This window comes from Argiope bruennichi, chromosome 7 (assembly GCF_947563725.1).
Source record: "Argiope bruennichi chromosome 7, qqArgBrue1.1, whole genome shotgun sequence".
In the NCBI taxonomy this organism is placed as follows: Eukaryota; Metazoa; Arthropoda; class Arachnida; order Araneae; family Araneidae; genus Argiope; species Argiope bruennichi.
In genome coordinates this window covers 11,133,406-11,155,157 of record NC_079157.1, presented here as the reverse complement: position 1 = coordinate 11,155,157, position 21,752 = coordinate 11,133,406, and the positions used below count along the sequence as shown (strand labels likewise).

The 21,752-nt window shown below is 42.9% G+C and overlaps 26 non-coding genes across 26 annotated transcripts; all 26 read left to right on the top strand.

The window, feature by feature from the left end:
- Positions 1 to 1,472: 1,472 nt before the first annotated feature.
- On the top strand, positions 1,473 to 1,545 carry Trnaf-gaa (transfer RNA phenylalanine (anticodon GAA)). The gene has a single exon. It is a non-coding gene; the product is annotated as a tRNA-Phe (tRNA).
- Positions 1,546 to 1,919: 374 nt separating this feature from the next.
- Trnad-guc (transfer RNA aspartic acid (anticodon GUC)) lies at positions 1,920 to 1,991 on the top strand. Its single transcript has one exon. It is a non-coding gene; the product is annotated as a tRNA-Asp (tRNA).
- Positions 1,992 to 2,212: 221 nt separating this feature from the next.
- Positions 2,213 to 2,285, top strand: Trnaf-gaa (transfer RNA phenylalanine (anticodon GAA)). Its single transcript has one exon. It is a non-coding gene; the product is annotated as a tRNA-Phe (tRNA).
- Positions 2,286 to 3,340: 1,055 nt separating this feature from the next.
- Trnaf-aaa (transfer RNA phenylalanine (anticodon AAA)) lies at positions 3,341 to 3,413 on the top strand. The gene has a single exon. It is a non-coding gene; the product is annotated as a tRNA-Phe (tRNA).
- Positions 3,414 to 4,092: 679 nt separating this feature from the next.
- Trnaf-gaa (transfer RNA phenylalanine (anticodon GAA)) lies at positions 4,093 to 4,165 on the top strand. The gene has a single exon. It is a non-coding gene; the product is annotated as a tRNA-Phe (tRNA).
- A 1,431-nt stretch (positions 4,166 to 5,596) lies between these two features.
- Trnaf-gaa (transfer RNA phenylalanine (anticodon GAA)) lies at positions 5,597 to 5,669 on the top strand. Its single transcript has one exon. It is a non-coding gene; the product is annotated as a tRNA-Phe (tRNA).
- A 374-nt stretch (positions 5,670 to 6,043) lies between these two features.
- On the top strand, positions 6,044 to 6,115 carry Trnad-guc (transfer RNA aspartic acid (anticodon GUC)). Its single transcript has one exon. It is a non-coding gene; the product is annotated as a tRNA-Asp (tRNA).
- A 221-nt stretch (positions 6,116 to 6,336) lies between these two features.
- Positions 6,337 to 6,409, top strand: Trnaf-gaa (transfer RNA phenylalanine (anticodon GAA)). Its single transcript has one exon. It is a non-coding gene; the product is annotated as a tRNA-Phe (tRNA).
- Positions 6,410 to 6,712: 303 nt separating this feature from the next.
- Trnaf-gaa (transfer RNA phenylalanine (anticodon GAA)) lies at positions 6,713 to 6,785 on the top strand. Its single transcript has one exon. It is a non-coding gene; the product is annotated as a tRNA-Phe (tRNA).
- A 1,890-nt stretch (positions 6,786 to 8,675) lies between these two features.
- On the top strand, positions 8,676 to 8,747 carry Trnad-guc (transfer RNA aspartic acid (anticodon GUC)). Its single transcript has one exon. It is a non-coding gene; the product is annotated as a tRNA-Asp (tRNA).
- Positions 8,748 to 9,344: 597 nt separating this feature from the next.
- Trnaf-gaa (transfer RNA phenylalanine (anticodon GAA)) lies at positions 9,345 to 9,417 on the top strand. The gene has a single exon. It is a non-coding gene; the product is annotated as a tRNA-Phe (tRNA).
- A 10-nt stretch (positions 9,418 to 9,427) lies between these two features.
- Trnad-guc (transfer RNA aspartic acid (anticodon GUC)) lies at positions 9,428 to 9,499 on the top strand. Its single transcript has one exon. It is a non-coding gene; the product is annotated as a tRNA-Asp (tRNA).
- A 1,426-nt stretch (positions 9,500 to 10,925) lies between these two features.
- Positions 10,926 to 10,997, top strand: Trnad-guc (transfer RNA aspartic acid (anticodon GUC)). Its single transcript has one exon. It is a non-coding gene; the product is annotated as a tRNA-Asp (tRNA).
- Positions 10,998 to 11,958: 961 nt separating this feature from the next.
- On the top strand, positions 11,959 to 12,031 carry Trnaf-gaa (transfer RNA phenylalanine (anticodon GAA)). The gene has a single exon. It is a non-coding gene; the product is annotated as a tRNA-Phe (tRNA).
- Positions 12,032 to 12,041: 10 nt separating this feature from the next.
- Positions 12,042 to 12,113, top strand: Trnag-gcc (transfer RNA glycine (anticodon GCC)). Its single transcript has one exon. It is a non-coding gene; the product is annotated as a tRNA-Gly (tRNA).
- Positions 12,114 to 13,517: 1,404 nt separating this feature from the next.
- Positions 13,518 to 13,589, top strand: Trnad-guc (transfer RNA aspartic acid (anticodon GUC)). The gene has a single exon. It is a non-coding gene; the product is annotated as a tRNA-Asp (tRNA).
- A 597-nt stretch (positions 13,590 to 14,186) lies between these two features.
- Trnaf-gaa (transfer RNA phenylalanine (anticodon GAA)) lies at positions 14,187 to 14,259 on the top strand. The gene has a single exon. It is a non-coding gene; the product is annotated as a tRNA-Phe (tRNA).
- A 310-nt stretch (positions 14,260 to 14,569) lies between these two features.
- Positions 14,570 to 14,642, top strand: Trnaf-gaa (transfer RNA phenylalanine (anticodon GAA)). Its single transcript has one exon. It is a non-coding gene; the product is annotated as a tRNA-Phe (tRNA).
- A 679-nt stretch (positions 14,643 to 15,321) lies between these two features.
- Positions 15,322 to 15,394, top strand: Trnaf-gaa (transfer RNA phenylalanine (anticodon GAA)). The gene has a single exon. It is a non-coding gene; the product is annotated as a tRNA-Phe (tRNA).
- Positions 15,395 to 16,073: 679 nt separating this feature from the next.
- Positions 16,074 to 16,146, top strand: Trnaf-gaa (transfer RNA phenylalanine (anticodon GAA)). Its single transcript has one exon. It is a non-coding gene; the product is annotated as a tRNA-Phe (tRNA).
- Positions 16,147 to 16,449: 303 nt separating this feature from the next.
- On the top strand, positions 16,450 to 16,522 carry Trnaf-gaa (transfer RNA phenylalanine (anticodon GAA)). Its single transcript has one exon. It is a non-coding gene; the product is annotated as a tRNA-Phe (tRNA).
- Positions 16,523 to 16,532: 10 nt separating this feature from the next.
- Positions 16,533 to 16,604, top strand: Trnad-guc (transfer RNA aspartic acid (anticodon GUC)). The gene has a single exon. It is a non-coding gene; the product is annotated as a tRNA-Asp (tRNA).
- Positions 16,605 to 18,030: 1,426 nt separating this feature from the next.
- On the top strand, positions 18,031 to 18,102 carry Trnad-guc (transfer RNA aspartic acid (anticodon GUC)). The gene has a single exon. It is a non-coding gene; the product is annotated as a tRNA-Asp (tRNA).
- A 961-nt stretch (positions 18,103 to 19,063) lies between these two features.
- Positions 19,064 to 19,136, top strand: Trnaf-gaa (transfer RNA phenylalanine (anticodon GAA)). The gene has a single exon. It is a non-coding gene; the product is annotated as a tRNA-Phe (tRNA).
- A 10-nt stretch (positions 19,137 to 19,146) lies between these two features.
- Trnag-gcc (transfer RNA glycine (anticodon GCC)) lies at positions 19,147 to 19,218 on the top strand. Its single transcript has one exon. It is a non-coding gene; the product is annotated as a tRNA-Gly (tRNA).
- Positions 19,219 to 21,667: 2,449 nt separating this feature from the next.
- On the top strand, positions 21,668 to 21,740 carry Trnaf-gaa (transfer RNA phenylalanine (anticodon GAA)). Its single transcript has one exon. It is a non-coding gene; the product is annotated as a tRNA-Phe (tRNA).
- Positions 21,741 to 21,752: the final 12 nt, after the last annotated feature.

Below are 21,752 nucleotides of genomic sequence, written 5' to 3'. Positions count from 1 at the left end.
TGAAGATCTAAAGGTCCCTGGTTCGATCCCGGGTTTCGGCAAGCGTAACTGTCCTCGGTAGTATAGTGGTCAGTATCCCCGCCTGTCACGCGGGAGACCTGGGTTCGATTCCCCGATGGGGAGTTTGCGATATAACATTAATCTTTTTATTTTTATTGGATAACACTAATAATTCTACATGCGCGCTTTCGATTGACTTTAGAAATCTTGACAAACCACATTCGCTGAGTAACACAATTCTTTATTAGATGTATCTTCTCTCGTCCTTTTATGAACAAATAACATCTTGCTGATTCTTTCCAATTTCATTCTGGTAAAGCTGCTTTCCGATTTCTCCTAGGAGTGCCGAAGTAGCTCACTTGAGAGAGCGTTAGACTGAAGATCTAAAGGTAACTGGTTCGATCCCGGGTTTCGGCAAGCGTAACTGTCCTCGGTAGTATAGTGGTCAGTATCCCCGCCTGTCACGCGGGAGACCGGGGTTCGATTCCCCGCCGTCGAGTATCCTATGTTTCTTTAATCTTTTTATTTTTATTGGATAACACTAATAATTCTACATGTGCGCTTTCGATTGACTTTAGAAATCTTGACAAACCACATTCGCTGAGTAACACAATTCTTCCTTAGATGTATCTTCTCTCGTCCTTTTATGAACAAATAACATCTTGCTGATTCTTTCCAATTTCATTCTGGTAAAGCTGCTTTCCGATTTCCCCTAGGCGTGCCGAAATAGCTCAGTTGGGAGAGCGTTAGACTGAAGATCTAAAGTTCCCTGGTTCGATCCCGAGTTTCCGCAAGCGTAACTGTCCTCGGTAGTATAGTGGTCAGTATCCCCGCCTGTCACGCGGGTGACCGGGGTTCGATTCCCCGCCGGGGAGTTTGTGATATATCAATAATCTTTTTATTTTTATTGGATAACACTAATAATTCTACAAGTGCGCTTTCGATTGACTTTAGAAATCTTGACAAACCACATTCGCTGAGTAACACAATTCTTCCTTAGATGTATCTTCTCTCGTCCTTTTATGAACAAATAACATCTTGCTGATTCTTTCCAGTTTCATTTTGATAAAACTGCTTTCCGATTTCTTCTAGGCGTGCCGAAATAGCTCAGTTGGGAGAGCGTTAGACTGAAGATCTAAAGGTCCCTGGTTCGTTCCCGGGTTTCGGCAAGCGTAACTGTCCTCGGTAGTATAGTGGTCAGTATCCCCGCCTGTCACGTGGGAGACCCGGATTCGATTCTCCGCCGGGGAGTTTGCGATATAACATTGATCTTTTTATTTTTATTGGATAACGCTAATAATTCTACATGTGCTCTTTCGATTCACTTTAGAAATCTTGACAAACCACATTCACTGAGTATCACAATTCTTCCTTAGATGTATCTTCTCTCGTCCTTTTATGAACAAATAACATCTTGCTGATTCTTTCCAGTTTCATTCTGGTAAAGCTGCTTTCCGATTTCTCCTAGGCGTGCCGAAATAGCTCAGTTGGGAGAGCGTTAGACTGAAGATCTAAAGGTCCCTGGTTCGATCCCGGGTTTCGGCAAGCGTAACTGTCCTCGGTAGTATAGTGGTCAGAATCCCCGCCTGTCACGCGGGAGAGCGGGATTCGATTCTCCGCCGGGGAGTTTGCGATATAACATTGATCTTTTTATTTTTATTGGATAACACTAATAATTCTACATGTGCTCTTTCGATTCACTTTAGAAATCTTGACAAACCACATTTGCTGAGTAACACAATTCTTCCTTAGATGTATCTTCTCTCGTCCTTTTATGAACAAATAACATCTTGCTGATTCTTTCCAGTTTCATTCTGGTAAAGCTGCTTTCCGATTTCTCCTAGGCGTGCCGAAATAGCTCAGTTGGGAGAGCTTTATACTGAAGATCTAAAGGTCCCGGGTTTCGGAAAGCGTAACTGTCCTCGGTAGTATAGTGGTCAGTATCCCCGCCTGTCACGCGGGAGACCGGGGTTCGATTCCCCGCCGGGGAGTTTGCTATATTTCTTTAATCTTTTTATTTTTATTCGATAACACTAATAATTCTACATGTGCGCTTTCGATTGACTTTAGAAATCTTGACAAACCACATTCGCTGAGCAACACAATTCTTCCTTAGATGTATCTTCTCTTGTCCTTTTATGAACAAATAACATCTTGCTGATTCTTTCCAATTTCATTCTGGTAAAGCTGCTTTCCGATCTCTCCTAGGCGGGCCGAAATAGCTCAGTTGGGAGAGCGTTAGACTGAAGATCTAAAGGTCCCTGGTTCGATCCCGGGTTTCGGCAAGCGTAACTGTCCTCGGTAGTATAGTGGTCAGTATCCCCGCCTGTCACTCGGGAGACCGGGATTCGATTTTCCGCCGGGGAGTTTGCGATAAAACATTGATCTTTTTATTTTTATTGGATAACACTAATAATTCTACATGTGCTCTTTCGATTCACTTTAGAAATCTTGACAAACCACATTCGCTGAGTAACACAATTCTTCCTTAGATGTATCTTCTCTCGTCCTTTTATGAACAAATAACATCTTGCTCATTCTTTCCAGTTTCATTCTGGTAAAGCTGCTTTCCGATTTCTCCTAGGCGTGCCGAAATAGCTCAGTTGGGAGAGCGTTAGACTGAATATCTAAAGGTCCCTGGTTCGATCCCGGGTTTCGGCAAGCGTAACTGTCCTCGATAGTATAGTGGTCAGTATCCCCGCCTGTCACGCGGGAGACCGGGGTTCGATTCCCCGCCGGGGATTTTGCTATATTTCTTTAATCTTTTTATTTTTATTGGATAACACTAATAATTCTACATGTGCGCTTTCGATTGACTTTAGAAATCTTGACAAACCACATTCGCTGAGTAACACAATTCTTCCTTAGATGTATCTTCTCTCGTCCTTTTATGAACAAATAAAATCTTGCTGATTCTTTCCAGTTTCATTTTGATAAAGCTGCTTTCCGATTTCTCCTAGGCGTGCCGAAATAACTCAGTTGGGAGAGCGTTAGACTGAATATCTAAAGGTCCCTGGTTCGATCCCGGGTTTCGGCAAGCGTAACTGTCCTCGGTAGTATAGTGGTCAGTATCCCCGCCTGTCACGCGGGAGACCGGGGTTCGATTCCCCGCCGGGGATTTTGCTATATTTCTTTAATCTTTTTATTTTTATTGGATAACACTAATAATTATACATGTGCGCTTTCGATTGACTTTAGAAATCTTGAACAACCACATTCGCTGAGTAACACAATTCTTCCTTAGATGTATCTTCTCTCGTCCTTTTATGAACAAATAACATCTTGCTGATTCTTTCCAGTTTCATTCTGGTAAAGCTGCTTTCCGATTTCTCCTAAGCGTGCCGAAATAGCTCAGATGGGAGAGCGTTAGACTAAAGATCTAAAGGTCCCTGGCTCGATCCCGGGTTTCGGCAAGCGTAACTGTCCTCGGTAGTATAGTGGTCAGTATCCCCGCCTGTCACGCGGGAGACCGGGGTTCGATTCCCCTCCGGGGCAATTGCGATATAACATTAATCTTTTTATTTTTATTGGATAACACTAATAATTCTACATGTGCTCTTTCGATTGACTTTAGAAATCTTGACAAAGCACATTCGGTGAGTAACACAATTCTTCCTTAGATGTATCTTCTCTCGTCCTTTTATGAACAAATAACATCTTGCTGATTCTTTCCAGTTTCATTCTGATAAGGCTTCTTTCCGATTTCCCCTAGGCGTACCGAAATAGCTCAGTTGGGAGAGCGTTAGACTGAAGATCTAAAGGTCCCTGGTTCGATCCCGGGTTTCGGCAAGCGTAACTGTCCTCGGTAGTATAGTGGTCAGTATCCCCGCCTGTCACGCGGGAGACCTGGGTTCGATTACCCGATGGGGAGTTTGCGATATAACATTAATCTTTTTATTTTTATTGGATAACACTAATAATTCTACATGCGCGCTTTCGATTGACTTTAGAAATCTTGACAAACCACATTCGCTGAGTAACACAATTCTTTATTAGATGTATCTTCTCTCGTCCTTTTATGAACAAATATCATCTTGCTGATTCTTTCCAATTTCATTCTGGTAAAGATGCTTTCCGATTTCTCCTAGGCGTGCCGAAATAGCTCAGTTGGGAGAGCGTTAGACTGAAGATCTAAAGGTCCCTGGTTCGATCCCGGGTTTCGGCAAGCGTAACTGTCCTCGGTAGTATAGTGGTCAGTATCCCCGCCTGTCACGCGGGAGACCGGGGTTCGATTCCCCCCCGTCGAGTTTCCTATGTTTCTTTAATCTTTTTATTTTTATTGGATAACACTAATAATTCTACATGTGCTCTTTCGATTGACTTTAGAAATCTTGACAAACCACATTCGCTGAGTAACACAATTCTTCCTTAGATGTATCTTCTCTCGTCCTTTTATGAACAAATAACATCTTGCTGATTCTTTCCAATTTCATTCTGGTAAAGCTGCTTTCCGATTTCTCCTAGGAGTGCCGAAGTAGCTCACTTGGGAGAGCGTTAGACTGAAGATCTAAAGGTAACTGGTTCGATGCTGGGTTTCGGCAAGCGTAACTGTCCTTGGTAGTATAGTGGTCAGTATCCCCGCCTGTCACGCGGGAGACCGGGGTTCGATTCCCCGCCGTCGAGTATCCTATGTTTCTTTAATCTTTTTATTTTTATTGGATAACACTAATAATTCTACAAGTGCGCTTTCGATTGACTTTAGAAATCTTGACAAACCACATTCGCTGAGTAACACAATTCTTCCTTAGATGTATCTTCTCTCGTCCTTTTATGAACAAATAACATCTTGCTGATTCTTTCCAGTTTCATTTTGATAAAACTGCTTTCCGATTTCTCCTAGGCGTGCCGAAATAGCTCAGTTGGGAGAGCGTTAGACTGAAGATCTAAAGGTCCCTGGTTCGTTCCCGGGTTTCGGCAAGCGTAACTGTCCTCGGTAGTATAGTGGTCAGTATCCCCGCCTGTCACGTGGGAGACCGGGATTCGATTCTCCGCCGGGGAGTTTGCGATATAACATTGATCTTTTTATTTTTATTGGATAACGCTAATAATTCTACATATGCTCTTTCGATTCACTTTAGAAATCTTGACAAACCACATTCACTGAGTAACACAATTCTTCCTTAGATGTATCTTCTCTCGTCCTTTTATGAACAAATAACATCTTGCTGATTCTTTCCAGTTTCATTCTGGTAAAGCTGCTTTCCGATTTCCCCTAGGCGTGCCGAAATAGCTCAGTTGGGAGAGCGTTAGACTGAAGATCTAAAGTTCCCTGGTTCGATCCCGAGTTTCCGCAAGCGTAACTGTCCTCGGTAGTATAGTGGTCAGTATCCCCACCTGTCACGCGGGAGACCGGGGTTCGATTCCCCGCCGGGGAGTTTGCGATATAACATTGATCTTTTTATTTTTATTGGATAACGCTAATAATTCTACATGTGCTCTTTCGATTCACTTTAGAAATCTTGACAAACCACATTCACTGAGTAACACAATTCTTCCTTAGATGTATCTTCTCTCGTCCTTTTATGAACAAATAACATCTTGCTGATTCTTTCCAGTTTCATTCTGGTAAAGCTGCTTTCCGATTTCTGCTAGGCGTGCCGAAATAGCTCAGTTGGGAGAGCGTTAGACTGAAGATCTAAAGGTCCCTGGTTCGATCCCGGGTTTCGGCAAGCGTAACTGTCCTCGGTAGTATAGTGGTCAGTATCCCCGCCTGTCACGCGGGAGACCGGGATTCGATTCTCCGCCGGGGAGTTTGCGATATAACATTGATCTTTTTATTTTTATTGGATAACACTAATAATTCTACATGTGCTCTTTCGATTCACTTTAGAAATCTTGACAAACCACATTCGCTGAGTAACACAATTCTTCCTTAGATGTATCTTCTCTCGTCCTTTTATGAACAAATAACATCTTGCTGATTCTTTCCAGTTTCATTCTGGTAAAGCTGCTTTCCGATTTCTCCTAGGCGTGCCGAAATAGCTCAGTTGGGAGAGCTTTAGACTGAAGATCTAAAGGTCCCGGGTTTCGGAAAGCGTAACTGTCCTCGGTAGTATAGTGGTCAGTATCCCCGCCTGTCACGCGGGAGACCGGGGTTCGATTCCCCGCCGGGGAGTTTGCTATATTTCTTTAATCTTTTTATTTTTATTCGATAACACTAATAATTCTACATGTGCGCTTTCGATTGACTTTAGAAATCTTGACAAACCACATTCGCTGAGCAACACAATTCTTCCTTAGATGTATCTTCTCTTGTCCTTTTATGAACAAATAACATCTTGCTGATTCTTTCCAATTTCATTCTGGTAAAGCTGCTTTCCGATCTCTCCTAGGCGGGCCGAAATAGCTCAGTTGGGAGAGCGTTAGACTGAAGATCTAAAGGTCCCTGGTTCGATCCCGGGTTTCGGCAAGCGTAACTGTCCTCGGTAGTATAGTGGTCAGTATCCCCGCCTGTCACTCGGGAGACCGGGATTCGATTTTCCGCCGGGGAGTTTGCGATAAAACATTGATCTTTTTATTTTTATTGGATAACACTAATAATTCTACATGTGCTCTTTCGATTCACTTTAGAAATCTTGACAAACCACATTCGCTGAGTAACACAATTCTTCCTTAGATGTATCTTCTCTCGTCCTTTTATGAACAAATAACATCTTGCTCATTCTTTCCAGTTTCATTCTGGTAAAGCTGCTTTCCGATTTCTCCTAGGCGTGCCGAAATAGCTCAGTTGGGAGAGCGTTAGACTGAAGATCTAAAGGTCCCTGGTTCGATCCCGGGTTTCGGCAAGCGTAACTGTCCTCGATAGTATAGTGGTCAGTATCCCCGCCTGTCACGCGGGAGACCGGGGTTCGATTCCCCGCCGGGGATTTTGCTATATTTCTTTAATCTTTTTATTTTTATTGGATAACACTAATAATTCTACATGTGCGCTTTCGATTGACTTTAGAAATCTTGACAAACCACATTCGCTGAGTAACACAATTCTTCCTTAGATGTATCTTCTCTCGTCCTTTTATGAACAAATAAAATCTTGCTGATTCTTTCCAGTTTCATTTTGATAAAGCTGCTTTCCGATTTCTCCTAGTCGTGCCGAAATAACTCAGTTGGGAGAGCGTTAGACTGAATATCTAAAGGTCCCTGGTTCGATCCCGGGTTTCGGCAAGCGTAACTGTCCTCGGTAGTATAGTGGTCAGTATCCCCGCCTGTCACGCGGGAGACCGGGGTTCGATTCCCCGCCGGGGATTTTGCTATATTTCTTTAATCTTTTTATTTTTATTGGATAACACTAATAATTCTACATGTGCGCTTTCGATTGACTTTAGAAATCTTGAACAACCACATTCGCTAAGTAACACAATTCTTCCTTAGATGTATCTTCTCTCGTCCTTTTATGAACAAATAACATCTTGCTGATTCTTTCCAGTTTCATTCTGGTAAAGCTGCTTTCCGATTTCTCCTAAGCGTGCCGAAATAGCTCAGATGGGAGAGCGTTAGACTGAAGATCTAAATGTCCCTGGTTCGATCCCGGGTTTCGGCAAGCGTAACTGTCCTCGGTAGTATAGTGGTCAGTATCCCCGCCTGTCACGCGGGAGACCTGGGTTCGATTCCCCGATGGGGTGTTTGCGATATAACATTAATCTTTTTATTTTTATTGGATAACACTAATAATTCTACATGCGCGCTTTCGATTGACTTTAGAAATCTTGACAAACCACATTCGCTGAGTAACACAATTCTTCCTTAGATGTATCTTCTCTCGTCCTTTTATGAACAAATAACATCTTGCTGCTTCTTTCCAATTTCATTCTGGTAAAGCTGCTTTCCGATTTCTTCTAGGCGTGCCGAAGTAGCTCAGTTGGGAGAGCGTTAGACTGAAGTTCTAAAGGTAACTGGTTCGATCCCGGGTTTCGGCAAGCGTAACTGTCCTCGGTAGTATAGTGGTCAGTATCCCCGCCTGTCACGCGGGTGACCGGGGTTCGATTCCCCCCCGTCGAGTTTCCTATGTTTCTTTAATCTTTTTATTTTTATTGGATAACACTAATAATTCTACATGTGCGCTTTCGATTGACTTTAGAAATCTTGACAAACCACATTCGCTGAGTAACACAATTCTTCCTTAGATGTATCTTCTCTCGTCCTTTTATGAACAAATAACATCTTGCTGATTCTTTCCAATTTCATTCTGGTAAAGCTGCTTTCCGATTTCCCCTAGGCGTGCCGAAATAGCTCAGTTGGGAGAGCGTTAGACTGAAGATCTAAAGGTCCCTGTTTCGATCCCGAGTTTCGGCAAGCGTAACTGTCCTCGGTAGTATAGTGGTCAGTATCCCCGCCTGTCACGCGGGAGACCGGGTTTCGATTCTCCGCCGTCGAGTTTCCTATGTTTCTTTAATCTTTTTATTTTTATTGGATAACACTAATAATTCTACATGTGCGCTTTCGATTGACTTTAGAAATCTTGACAAACCACATTCGCTGAGTAACACAATTCTTCCTTAGATGTATCTTCTCTCGTCCTTTTATGAACAAATAACATCTTGCTGATTCTTTCCAATTTCATTCTGGTAAAGCTGCTTTCCGATTTCCCCTAGGCGTGCCGAAATAGCTCAGTTGGGAGAGCGTTAGACTGAAGATCTAAAGGTCCCTGGTTCGATCCCGAGTTTCGGCAAGCGTAACTGTCCTCGGTAGTATAGTGGTCAGTATCCCCGCCTGTCACGCGGGAGACCGGGGTTCGATTCCCCGCCGGGGAGTTTGTGATATATCAATAATCTTTTTATTTTTATTGGATAACACTAATAATTCTACATGTGCTCTTTCGATTCACTTTAGAAATCTTGACAAACCACATTCGCTGAGTAACACAATTCTTCCTTAGATGTATCTTCTCTCGTCCTTTTATGAACAAATAACATCTTGCTGATTCTTTCCAGTTTCATTCTGATAAAGCGTCTTTCCGATTTCCCCTAGGCGTACCGAAATAGCTCAGTTGGGAGAGCGTTAGACTGAAGATCTAAAGGTCCCTGGTTCGTTCCCGGGTTTCGGCATGCGTAACTGTCCTCGGTAGTATAGTGGTCAGTATCCCCGCCTGTCACGCGGGAGACCTGGGTTCGATTCCCCGATGGGGAGTTTGCGATATAACATTGATCTTTTTATTTTTATTGGATAACACTAATAATTCTACATGTGCTCTTTCGATTCACTTTAGAAATCTTGACAAACCACATTCGCTGAGTAACACAATTCTTCCTTAGATGTATCTTCTCTCGTCCTTTTATGAACAAATAACATCTTGCTGATTCTTTCCAATTTCATTCTTTTAAAGCTGTTTTCCGATTTCTCCTAGGCGTGCCGAAATAGCTCAGTTGGGAGAGCGTTAGACTGAAGATCTAAAGGTCCCTGGTTCGATCCCGGGTTTCGGCAAGCGTAATTGTCCTCGGTAGTATAGTGGTCAGTATCCCCGCCTGTCACGCGGGAGACCGGGGTTCGATTCCCCGCCGGGGAGTTTGCTATATTTCTTTAATCTTTTTATTTTTAATGGATAACACTAATAATTCTACATGTGAGCTTTCGATTGACTTTAGAAATCTTGACAAACCACATTCGCTGAGTAACACAATTCTTTATTAGATGTATCTTCTCTCGTCCTTTTCTGAACAAATAACATCTTGCTGATTCTTTCCAGTATCATTCTCATAAAGCTGCTTTCCGATTTCTCCTAGGCGTGCCGACATAGCTCAGTTGGGAGAACGTTAGACTGAAGATCTAAAGGTTCCTGGTTCGATTCCGGGTTTCGGCAAGCGTAACTGTCCTGGGTAGTATAGGGGTCAGTTTCCCCGCCTGTCACGCGGGAGACCGGGGTTCGATTCCCCGCCGGGGAGTTTGCGATATATCAATAATCTTTTTATTTTTATTGGATAACACTAATAATACTACATGTGCGCTTTCGATTGACTTTAGAAATCTTGACAAACCACATTCGCTGAGTAACACAATTTTTTATTAGATGTATCTTCTCTCGTCCTTTTATGAACAAATAACATCTTGCTGATTCTTTCCAATTTCATTCTGGAAAAGCTGCTTTCCGATTCCTCCTACGCGTGCCGAAATAGCTCAGTTGGGAGAGCGTTAGACTGAAGATCTAAAGGTTCCTGGTTCGATCCCGGGTTTCTGCAAGCGTAACTGTCCTCGGTAGTATAGTGGTCAGTATCCTCGCCTGTCACGCGGGAGACCGGGGTTCGATTCCCCGCCGGGGAATTTGCTATATTTCTTTAATCTTTTTATTTTTAATGGATAACACTAATAATTCTACATGTGCGCTTTCGATTGACTTTAGAAATCTTGACAAACCACATTCGCTGAGTAACACAATTCTTTATTAGATGTATCTTCTCTCGTCCTTTTATGAACAAATAACATCTTGCTGATTCTCTCCAGTTTCATTCTGGTAAAGCTGCTTTCCGATTTCTCCTAGGCGTGCCGAAATAGCTCAGTTGGGAGAGCGTTAGACTGAAGATCTAAAGGTCCCTGGTTCGATCCCTTGTTTCGGCAAGCGTAACTGTCCTCGGTATTATAGTGGTCAGTATCCCCGCCTGTCACGCGGGAGACCGGGGTTCGATTCCCCGCCGGGGAGTTTGCTATATAACATTAATCTTTTTATTGGATAACACTAATAACTCTACATGTGCTCTTTCGATTGACTTTAGAAATCTTGACAAACCACATTCGCTGAGTAACACAATTCTTCCTTAGATGTAAATTCTCTCGTCCTTTTATGAACAAATAACATCTTGCTGATTCTTTCCAGTTTCATTCTGGTAAAGCTGCTTTCCGATTTCTCCTAGGCGTGCCAAAATAGATCAGTTGGGAGAGCGTTAGACTGAAGATCTAACGGTCCCTAGTTCGACCCCGGGTTTCAGCAAGCGTAACTGTCCTCGGTAGTATAGTGGTCAGTATCCCCGCCTGTCACGCGGGAGACCGGGGTTCGATTCCCCGCCGGGGAGTTTGCGATATAACAATAATCTTTTTATTTTTATCGGATAACACTAATAATTCTACATGTGTGCTTTCGATTGACTTTAGAAATCTTGACAAACCACATTCGCTGAGTAACACAATTCTTCCTTAGATGTATCTTCTCTCGTCCTTTTATGAACAAATACCATCTTGCTGATTCTTTCCAGTTTCATTCTGGTAAAGCTGCTTTCCGATTTCTCCTAGGCGTGCCGAAATAGCTCAGTTGGGAGAGCTTTAGACTGAAGATCTAAAGGTCCCGGGTTTCGGCAAGCGTAACTGTCCTCGGTAGTATAGTGGTCAGTATCCCCGCCTGTCACGCGGCAGACCGGGGTTCGATTCCCCGCCCGGGAGTTTTCTATATTTCTTTAATCTTTTTATTTTTATTGGATAACACTAATAACTCTACATGTGCGCTTTCGATTGACTTTAGAAATCTTGACAAACCACATTCGCTGAGTAACACAATTCTTCCTTAGATGTATCTTCTCTCGTCCTTTTATGAACAAATAACATCTTGCTGATTCTTTCCAATTTCATTCTGGTAAAGCTGCTTTCCGATTTCTCCTAGGCGTGCCGAAATAGCTCAGTTGGGAGAGCGTTAGACTGAAGATCTAAAGGTAACTGGTTCGATCCCGGGTTTCCGCAAGCGTAACTGTCCTCGGTAGTATAGTGGTCTGTATCCCCGCCTGTCACGCGGGAGACCGGGGTTCAATTCCCCGCCGTCGAGTTTGCTATATTTCTTTTATCTTTTTATTTTTATTGGATAACACTAATAACTCTACATGTGCGCTTTCGATTGACTTTAGAAATCTTGACAAACCACATTCGCTGAGTAACACAATTCTTCCTTAGATGTATCTTCTCTCGTCCTTTTATGAACAAATAACATCTTGCTGATTCTTTCCAATTTCATTCTGGTAAAGCTGCTTTCCGATCTCTCCTAGGCGTGCCGAAATAGCTCAGTTGGGAGAGCGTTAGACTGAAGATCTAAAGGTCCCTGGTTCGATCCCGGGTTTCGGCAAGCGTAACTGTCCTCGGTAGTATAGTGGTCAGTATCCCCGCCTGCCACGCGGGAGACCGGGATTCGATTCCCCGCCGGGGAGTTTGCGATATAACATTAATCTTTTTATTTTTATTGGATAACACTAATAATTCTACATGCGCGCTTTCGATTGACTTTAGAAATCTTGACAAACCACATTCGCTGAGTAACACAATTCTTTATTAGATGTATCTTCTCTCGTCCTTTAATGAACAAATAACATCTTGCTGATTCTTTCCAATTTCATTCTGGTAAAGCTGCTTTCCGATTTCTCCTAGGCGTGCCGAAATAGCTCAGTTGGGAGAGCGTTTGACTGAAGATCTAAAGGTCCCTGGTTCGATCCCGGGTTTCGGCAAGCGTAACTGTCCTAGGTAGTATAGTGGTCAGTATCCCCGCCTGTCACGCGGGAGACCGAGGTTCGATTCCCCGCCTGGGAGTTTGCTATATTTCTTTAATCTTTTTATTTTTATTGGATAACACTAATAATTCTACATGTGCGCTTTCGATTGACTTTAGAAATCTTGACAAACCACATTCGCTGAGTAACACAATTCTTTATTAGACGTATCTTCTCTCGTCCTTTTATGAACAAATAACATCTTGCTGATTTTTTCCAATTTCATTCTGGTAAAGCTGCTTTCCGATTTCTCCTAGGCATGCCGAAATAGCTCAGTTGGGAGAGCGTTAGACTGAACATCTAAAGGTCCCTGGTTCGATCCCGGGTTTCGGCAAGCGTAACTGTCCTCCGTAGTATAGTGGTCAGTATCCCCGCCTGTCACGCGGGAGACCGGGGTTCGATTCCCCGCCGGGGAGTTTGTGATATATCAATAATCTTTTTATTTTTATTGGATAACACTAATAATTCTACATGTGCGCTTTCGATTGACTTTAGAAATCTTGACAAACCACATTCGCTGAGTAACACAATTCTTCCTTAGATGTATCTTCTCTCGTCCTTTTATGAACAAATAACATCTTGCTGATTCTTTCCAGTTTCATTCTGGTAAGGCTGCTTTCCGATTTCTCCTAGGCGTGCCGAAATAGCTCAGTTGGGAGAGCTTTAGACTGAAGATCTAAAGGTCCCGGGTTTCCTCGGTAGTATAGTGGTCAGTATCCCCGCCTGTCACGCGGGAGACCGGGTTTCGATTCCCAGCCGTCGAGTTTCCTATGTTTCTTTAATCTTTTTATTTTTATTGGATAACACTAATAATTCTACATGTGCGCTTTCGATTGACTTTAGAAATCTTGACAAACCACATTCGCTGAGTAACACAATTCTTCCTTAGATATATCTTCTCTCGTCCTTTTATGAACAAATAACATCTTGCTGATTCTTTCCAATTTCATTCTGGTAAAGCTGCTTTCCGATTTCCCCTAGGCGTGCCGAAATAGCTCAGTTGGGAGAGCGTTAGACTGAAGATCTAAAGGTCCCTGGTTCGATCCCGAGTTTCGGCAAGCGTAACTGTCCTCGGTAGTATAGTGGTCAGTATCCCCGCCTGTCACGCGGGAGACCGGGGTTCGATTCCCCGCCGGGGAGTTTGTGATATATCAATAATCTTTTTATTTTTATTGGATAACACTAATAATTCTTCATGTGCTCTTTCGATTCACTTTAGAAATCTTGACAAACCACATTCGCTGAGTAACACAATTCTTCCTTAGATGTATCTTCTCTCGTCCTTTTATGAACAAATAACATCTTGCTGATTCTTTCCAGTTTCATTCTGATAAAGCTTCTTTCCGATTTCCCCTAGGCGTACCGAAATAGCTCAGTTGGGAGAGCGTTAGACTGAAGATCTAAAGGTCCCTGGTTCGATCCCGGGTTTCGGCAAGCGTAACTGTCCTCGGTAGTATAGTGGTCAGTATCCCCGCCTGTCACGCGGGAGACCTGGGTTCGATTCCCCGATGGGGAGTTTGCGATATAACATTAATCTTTTTATTTTTATTGGATAACACTAATAATTCTACATGCGCGCTTTCGATTGACTTTAGAAATCTTGACAAACCACATTCGCTGAGTAACACAATTCTTTATTAGATGTATCTTCTCTCGTCCTTTTATGAACAAATATCATCTTGCTGATTCTTTCCAATTTCATTCTGGTAAAGATGCTTTCCGATTTCTCCTAGGCGTGCCGAAATAGCTCAGTTGGGAGAGCGTTAGACTGAAGATCTAAAGGTCCCTGGTTCGATCCCGGGTTTCGGCAAGCGTAACTGTCCTCGGTAGTATAGTGGTCAGTATCCCCGCCTGTCACGCGGGTGACCGGGGTTTCGATTCCCCGAAGGGGAGTTTGCGATATAGCATTAATCTTTTTATTTTTATTTTTATTGGATAACACTAATAATTCTACATGTGCTCTTTCGATTTACTTTAGAAATCTTGACAAATCACATTCGCTGAGTAACACAATTCTTCCTTAGATGTATCTTCTCTCGTCCTTTTATGAACAAATAACATCTTGCTGATTCTTTCCAGTTTCTTTCTCATAAAGCTGCTTTCCGATTTCTCCTAGGCGTGCCGAAATAGCTCAGTTGGGAGAGCGTTAGACTGAAGATCTAAAGGTCCCTGGTTCGATCCCGGGTTTCGGCAAGCGTAATTGTCCTCGGTAGTATAGTGGTCAGTATCCCCGCCTGTCACGCGGGAGAGCGGGGTTCGATTCCCCGGCGGGGAGTTTGCGATATATCAATAATCTTTTTATTTTTATTGGATAACACTAATAATTCTACATGTGCGCTTTCGATTGACTTTAGAAATCTTGACAAACCACATTCGCTGAGTAACACAATTCTTTATTAGATGTATCTTCTCTCGTCCTTTTATGAACAAATAACATCTTGCTGATTCTTTCCAATTTCATTCTGGTAAAGCTGCTTTCCGATTTCTCCTAGGTGTGCCGAAATAGCTCAGTTGCGAGAGCGTTAGACTGAAGATCTAAAGGTCCCTGGTTCGATCCCGGGTTTCGGCAAGCGTAACTGTCCTCGGTAGTATAGTGGTCAGTATCCCCGCCTGTCACGCGGGAGACCGGGGTTCGATTCCCCGCCGTCGAGTTTGCTATATTTCTTTAATCTTTTTATTTTTATTGGATAACACTAATAATTCTACATGTGCGCTTTCGATTGACTTTAGAAATCTTGACAAACCACATTCGCTGAGTAACACAATTCTTTATTAGATGTATCTTATCTCGTCCTTTTATGAACAAATAACATCTTGCTGATTCTTTCCAATTTCATTCTGGTAAAGCTGCTTTCCGATTTCTCCTAGGCGTGCCGAAATAGCTCAGTTGGGAGAGCGTTAGACTGAAGATCTAAAGGTCCCTGGTTCGATCCCGGGTTTCGGCAAGCGTAACTGTCTTCGGTAGTATAGTGGTCAGTATCCCCGCCTGTCACGCGGGACACCGGGGTTCGATTACCCGCCGGAGCGTTTGCGATATAACATTAATCTTTTTATTTTTATTGGATATCTCTAATAATTCTACATGTGCGCTTTCGATTGACTTTAGAAATCTTGACAAACCACATTCGCTGAGTAACACAATTCTTTATTAGATGTATCTTCTCTCGTCCTTTTATGAACAAATAACATCTTGCTGATTTTTTCCAATTTCATTCTGGTAAAGCTGCTTTCCGATTTCTCCTAGGCGTGCCGAAATAGCTCAGTTGGGAGAGCGTTAGACTGAAGATCTAAAGGTAACTGGTTCGATCCCGGGTTTCGGCAAGCGTAACTGTCCTTGATAGTATAGTGGTCAGTATCCCCGCCTGTCACGCGGGAGACCGGGGTTCGATTCCCCACCGGGGAGTTTGCTATATTTCTTTATTCTTTTTATTTTTATTGGATAACATTAATAATTCTACATGTGCGCTTTCGATTGACTTTAGAAATCTCGACAAACCACATTCGCTGAGTAACACAATTCTTCCTTAGATGTATCTTCTCTCGTCCTTTTATGAACAAATAACATCTTGCTGATTCTTTCCAATTTCATTCTGGTAAAGCTGTTTTCCGATTTCTCCTAGGCGTGCCGAAATAGCTCAGTTGGGAGAGCGTTAGACTGAAGATCTAAAGGTCCCTGGTTCGACCCCGGGTTTCGGCAAGCGTAACTGTCCTCTTTAGTATAGTGGTCAGTATCCCCGACTGTCACGCGGGAGACCGGGGTTCGATTCCCCGCCGGGGAGTTTGCTATATTTCTTTAATCTTTTTATTTTTATTGGATAACATTAATAATTCTACATGTGCGCTTTCGATTGACTTTAGAAATCTCGACAAACCACATTCGCTGAGTAACACAATTCTTCCTTAGATGTATCTTCTCTCGTCCTTTTATGAACAAATAACATCTTGCTGATTCTTTCCAATTTCATTCTTTTAAAGCTGTTTTCCGATTTCTCCTAGGCGTGCCGAAATAGCTCAGTTGGGAGAGCGTTAGACTGAAGATCTAAAGGTCCCTGGTTCGATCCCGGGTTTCGGCAAGCGTAATTGTCCTCGGTAGTATAGTGGTCAGTATCCCCGCCTGTCACGCGGGAGACCGGGGTTCGATTCCCCGCCGGGGAGTTTGCTATATTTCTTTAATCTTTTTATTTTTAATGGATAACACTAATAATTCTACATGTGAGCTTTCGATTGACTTTAGAAATCTTGACAAACCACATTCGCTGAGTAACACAATTCTTTATTAGATGTATCTTCTCTCGTCCTTTTCTGAACAAATAACATCTTGCTGATTCTTTCCAGTTTCATTCTCATAAAGCTGCTTTCCGATTTCTCCTAGGCGTGCCGACATAGCTCAGTTGGGAGAACGTTAGACTGAAGATCTAAAGGTTCCTGGTTCGATTCCGGGTTTCGGCAAGCGTAACTGTCCTGGGTAGTATAGGGGTCAGTTTCCCCGCCTGTCACGCGGGAGACCGGGGTTCGATTCCCCGCCGGGGAGTTTGCGATATATCAATAATCTTTTTATTTTTATTGGATAACACTAATAATACTACATGTGCGCTTTCGATTGACTTTAGAAATCTTGACAAACCACATTCGCTGAGTAACACAATTTTTTATTAGATGTATCTTCTCTCGTCCTTTTATGAACAAATAACATCTTGCTGATTCTTTCCAATTTCATTCTGGAAAAGCTGCTTTCCGATTCCTCCTACGCGTGCCGAAATAGCTCAGTTGGGAGAGCGTTAGACTGAAGATCTAAAGGTTCCTGGTTCGATCCCGGGTTTCTGCAAGCGTAACTGTCCTCGGTAGTATAGTGGTCAGTATCCTCGCCTGTCACGCGGGAGACCGGGGTTCGATTCCCCGCCGGGGAATTTGCTATATTTCTTTAATCTTTTTATTTTTAATGGATAACACTAATAATTCTACATGTGCGCTTTCGATTGACTTTAGAAATCTTGACAAACCACATTCGCTGAGTAACACAATTCTTTATTAGATGTATCTTCTCTCGTCCTTTTATGAACAAATAACATCTTGCTGATTCTCTCCAGTTTCATTCTGGTAAAGCTGCTTTCCGATTTCTCCTAGGCGTGCCGAAATAGCTCAGTTGGGAGAGCGTTAGACTGAAGATCTAAAGGTCCCTGGTTCGATCCCTTGTTTCGGCAAGCGTAACTGTCCTCGGTATTATAGTGGTCAGTATCCCCGCCTGTCACGCGGGAGACCGGGGTTCGATTCCCCGCCGGGGAGTTTGCTATATAACATTAATCTTTTTATTGGATAACACTAATAACTCTACATGTGCTCTTTCGATTGACTTTAGAAATCTTGACAAACCACATTCGCTGAGTAACACAATTCTTCCTTAGATGTAAATTCTCTCGTCCTTTTATGAACAAATAACATCTTGCTGATTCTTTCCAGTTTCATTCTGGTAAAGCTGCTTTCCGATTTCTCCTAGGCGTGCCAAAATAGATCAGTTGGGAGAGCGTTAGACTGAAGATCTAACGGTCCCTAGTTCGACCCCGGGTTTCAGCAAGCGTAACTGTCCTCGGTAGTATAGTGGTCAGTATCCCCGCCTGTCACGCGGGAGACCGGGGTTCGATTCCCCGCCGGGGAGTTTGCGATATAACAATAATCTTTTTATTTTTATCGGATAACACTAATAATTCTACATGTGTGCTTTCGATTGACTTTAGAAATCTTGACAAACCACATTCGCTGAGTAACACAATTCTTCCTTAGATGTATCTTCTCTCGTCCTTTTATGAACAAATACCATCTTGCTGATTCTTTCCAGTTTCATTCTGGTAAAGCTGCTTTCCGATTTCTCCTAGGCGTGCCGAAATAGCTCAGTTGGGAGAGCTTTAGACTGAAGATCTAAAGGTCCCGGGTTTCGGCAAGCGTAACTGTCCTCGGTAGTATAGTGGTCAGTATCCCCGCCTGTCACGCGGCAGACCGGGGTTCGATTCCCCGCCCGGGAGTTTTCTATATTTCTTTAATCTTTTTATTTTTATTGGATAACACTAATAACTCTACATGTGCGCTTTCGATTGACTTTAGAAATCTTGACAAACCACATTCGCTGAGTAACACAATTCTTCCTTAGATGTATCTTCTCTCGTCCTTTTATGAACAAATAACATCTTGCTGATTCTTTCCAATTTCATTCTGGTAAAGCTGCTTTCCGATTTCTCCTAGGCGTGCCGAAATAGCTCAGTTGGGAGAGCGTTAGACTGAAGATCTAAAGGTAACTGGTTCGATCCCGGGTTTCCGCAAGCGTAACTGTCCTCGGTAGTATAGTGGTCTGTATCCCCGCCTGTCACGCGGGAGACCGGGGTTCAATTCCCCGCCGTCGAGTTTGCTATATTTCTTTTATCTTTTTATTTTTATTGGATAACACTAATAACTCTACATGTGCGCTTTCGATTGACTTTAGAAATCTTGACAAACCACATTCGCTGAGTAACACAATTCTTCCTTAGATGTATCTTCTCTCGTCCTTTTATGAACAAATAACATCTTGCTGATTCTTTCCAATTTCATTCTGGTAAAGCTGCTTTCCGATCTCTCCTAGGCGTGCCGAAATAGCTCAGTTGGGAGAGCGTTAGACTGAAGATCTAAAGGTCCCTGGTTCGATCCCGGGTTTCGGCAAGCGTAACTGTCCTCGGTAGTATAGTGGTCAGTATCCCCGCCTGCCACGCGGGAGACCGGGATTCGATTCCCCGCCGGGGAGTTTGCGATATAACATTAATCTTTTTATTTTTATTGGATAACACTAATAATTCTACATGCGCGCTTTCGATTGACTTTAGAAATCTTGACAAACCACATTCGCTGAGTAACACAATTCTTTATTAGATGTATCTTCTCTCGTCCTTTAATGAACAAATAACATCTTGCTGATTCTTTCCAATTTCATTCTGGTAAAGCTGCTTTCCGATTTCTCCTAGGCGTGCCGAAATAGCTCAGTTGGGAGAGCGTTTGACTGAAGATCTAAAGGTCCCTGGTTCGATCCCGGGTTTCGGCAAGCGTAACTGTCCTAGGTAGTATAGTGGTCAGTATCCCCGCCTGTCACGCGGGAGACCGAGGTTCGATTCCCCGCCTGGGAGTTTGCTATATTTCTTTAATCTTTTTATTTTTATTGGATAACACTAATAATTCTACATGTGCGCTTTCGATTGACTTTAGAAATCTTGACAAACCACATTCGCTGAGTAACACAATTCTTTATTAGACGTATCTTCTCTCGTCCTTTTATGAACAAATAACATCTTGCTGATTTTTTCCAATTTCATTCTGGTAAAGCTGCTTTCCGATTTCTCCTAGGCATGCCGAAATAGCTCAGTTGGGAGAGCGTTAGACTGAACATCTAAAGGTCCCTGGTTCGATCCCGGGTTTCGGCAAGCGTAACTGTCCTCCGTAGTATAGTGGTCAGTATCCCCGCCTGTCACGCGGGAGACCGGGGTTCGATTCCCCGCCGGGGAGTTTGTGATATATCAATAATCTTTTTATTTTTATTGGATAACACTAATAATTCTACATGTGCGCTTTCGATTGACTTTAGAAATCTTGACAAACCACATTCGCTGAGTAACACAATTCTTCCTTAGATGTATCTTCTCTCGTCCTTTTATGAACAAATAACATCTTGCTGATTCTTTCCAGTTTCATTCTGGTAAAGCTGCTTTCCGATTTCTCCTAGGCGTGCCGAAATAGCTCAGTTGGGAGAGTTTTAGACTGAAGATCTAAAGGTCCCGGGTTTCCTCGGTAGTATAGTGGTCAGTATCATCGCCTGTCACGCGGGAGACCGGGGTTCGATTCCCCTCCGGGGCGTTTGCGATATAACATTAATCTTTTTATTTTTATTGGATAACACTAATAATTCTACATGTGCGCTTTCGATTGACTTTAGAAATCTTGACAAACCACATTCGCTGAGTAACACAATTCTTCCTTAGATGTATCTTCTCTCGTCCTTTTATGAACAAATAACATCTTGCTGATTCTTTCCAATTTCATTCTGGTAAAGCTGCTTTCCGATTTCCCCTAGGCGTGCCGAAATAGCTCAGATGGGAGAGCGTTAGACTGAAGATCTAAAGGTACCTGGTTCGATCCCGGGTTTCGGCAAGCGTAACTGTCCTCGGTAGTATAGTGGTCAGTATCCCCGCCTGTCACGCGGGAGACCGGGGTTCGATTCCCCTCCGGGGCGTTTGCGATATAACATTAATCTTTTTATTTTTATTGGATAACACTAATAATTCTACATGTGCTCTTTCGATTGACTTTAGAAATCTTGACAAACCACATTCGCTGAGTAACACAATTCTTCCTTAGATGTATCTTCTCTCGTCCTTTTATGAACAAATAACATCTTGCTGATTCTTTCCAGTTTCATTCTGATAAAGATTCTTTCCGATTTCCCCTAGGCGTACCGAAATAGCTCAGTTGGGAGAGCGTTAGACTGAAGATCTAAAGGTCCCTGGTTCGATCCCGGGTTTCGGCAAGCGTAACTGTCCTCGGTAGTATAGTGGTCAGTATCCCCGCCTGTCACGCGGGAGACCTGGGTTCGATTCCTCGATGGGGAGTTTGCGATATAACATTAATCTTTTTATTTTTATTGGATAACACTAATAATTCTAATTGCGCGCTTTCGATTGACTTTAGAAATCTTGACAAACCACATTCGCTGAGTAACACAATTCTTTATTAGATGTATCTTCTCTCGTCCTTTTATGAACAAATAACATCTTGCTGATTCTTTCCAATTTCATTCTGGTAAAGCTGCTTTCCGATTTCTCCTAGGCGTGCCGAAATAGCTCAGTTGGGAGAGCGTTAGACTGAAGATCTAAAGGTCCCTGGTTCGATCCCGAGATTCGGGAAGCGTAACTGTCCTCAGTAGTATAGTGGTCAGTATCCCCGCCTGTCACGCGGGAGACCGGGATTCGATTCTCCGCCGGGGAGTTTGCGATATAACATTGATCTTTTTATTTTTATTGGATAACACTAATAATTCTACATGTGCTCTTTCGATTCACTTTAGATTTCTTGACAAACCACATTCGCTGAGTAACACAATTCTTCCTTAGATGTATCTTCTCTCGTCCTTTTATGAACAAATAACATCTTGCTGATTCTTTCCAGTTTCATTCTGGTAAAGCTGCTTTCCGATTTCTCCTAGGCGTGCCGAAATAGCTCAGTTGGGAGAGCTTTAGACTGAAGATCTAAAGGTCCCTGGTTCGATCCCGGGTTTCGGCAAGCAAAACTGTC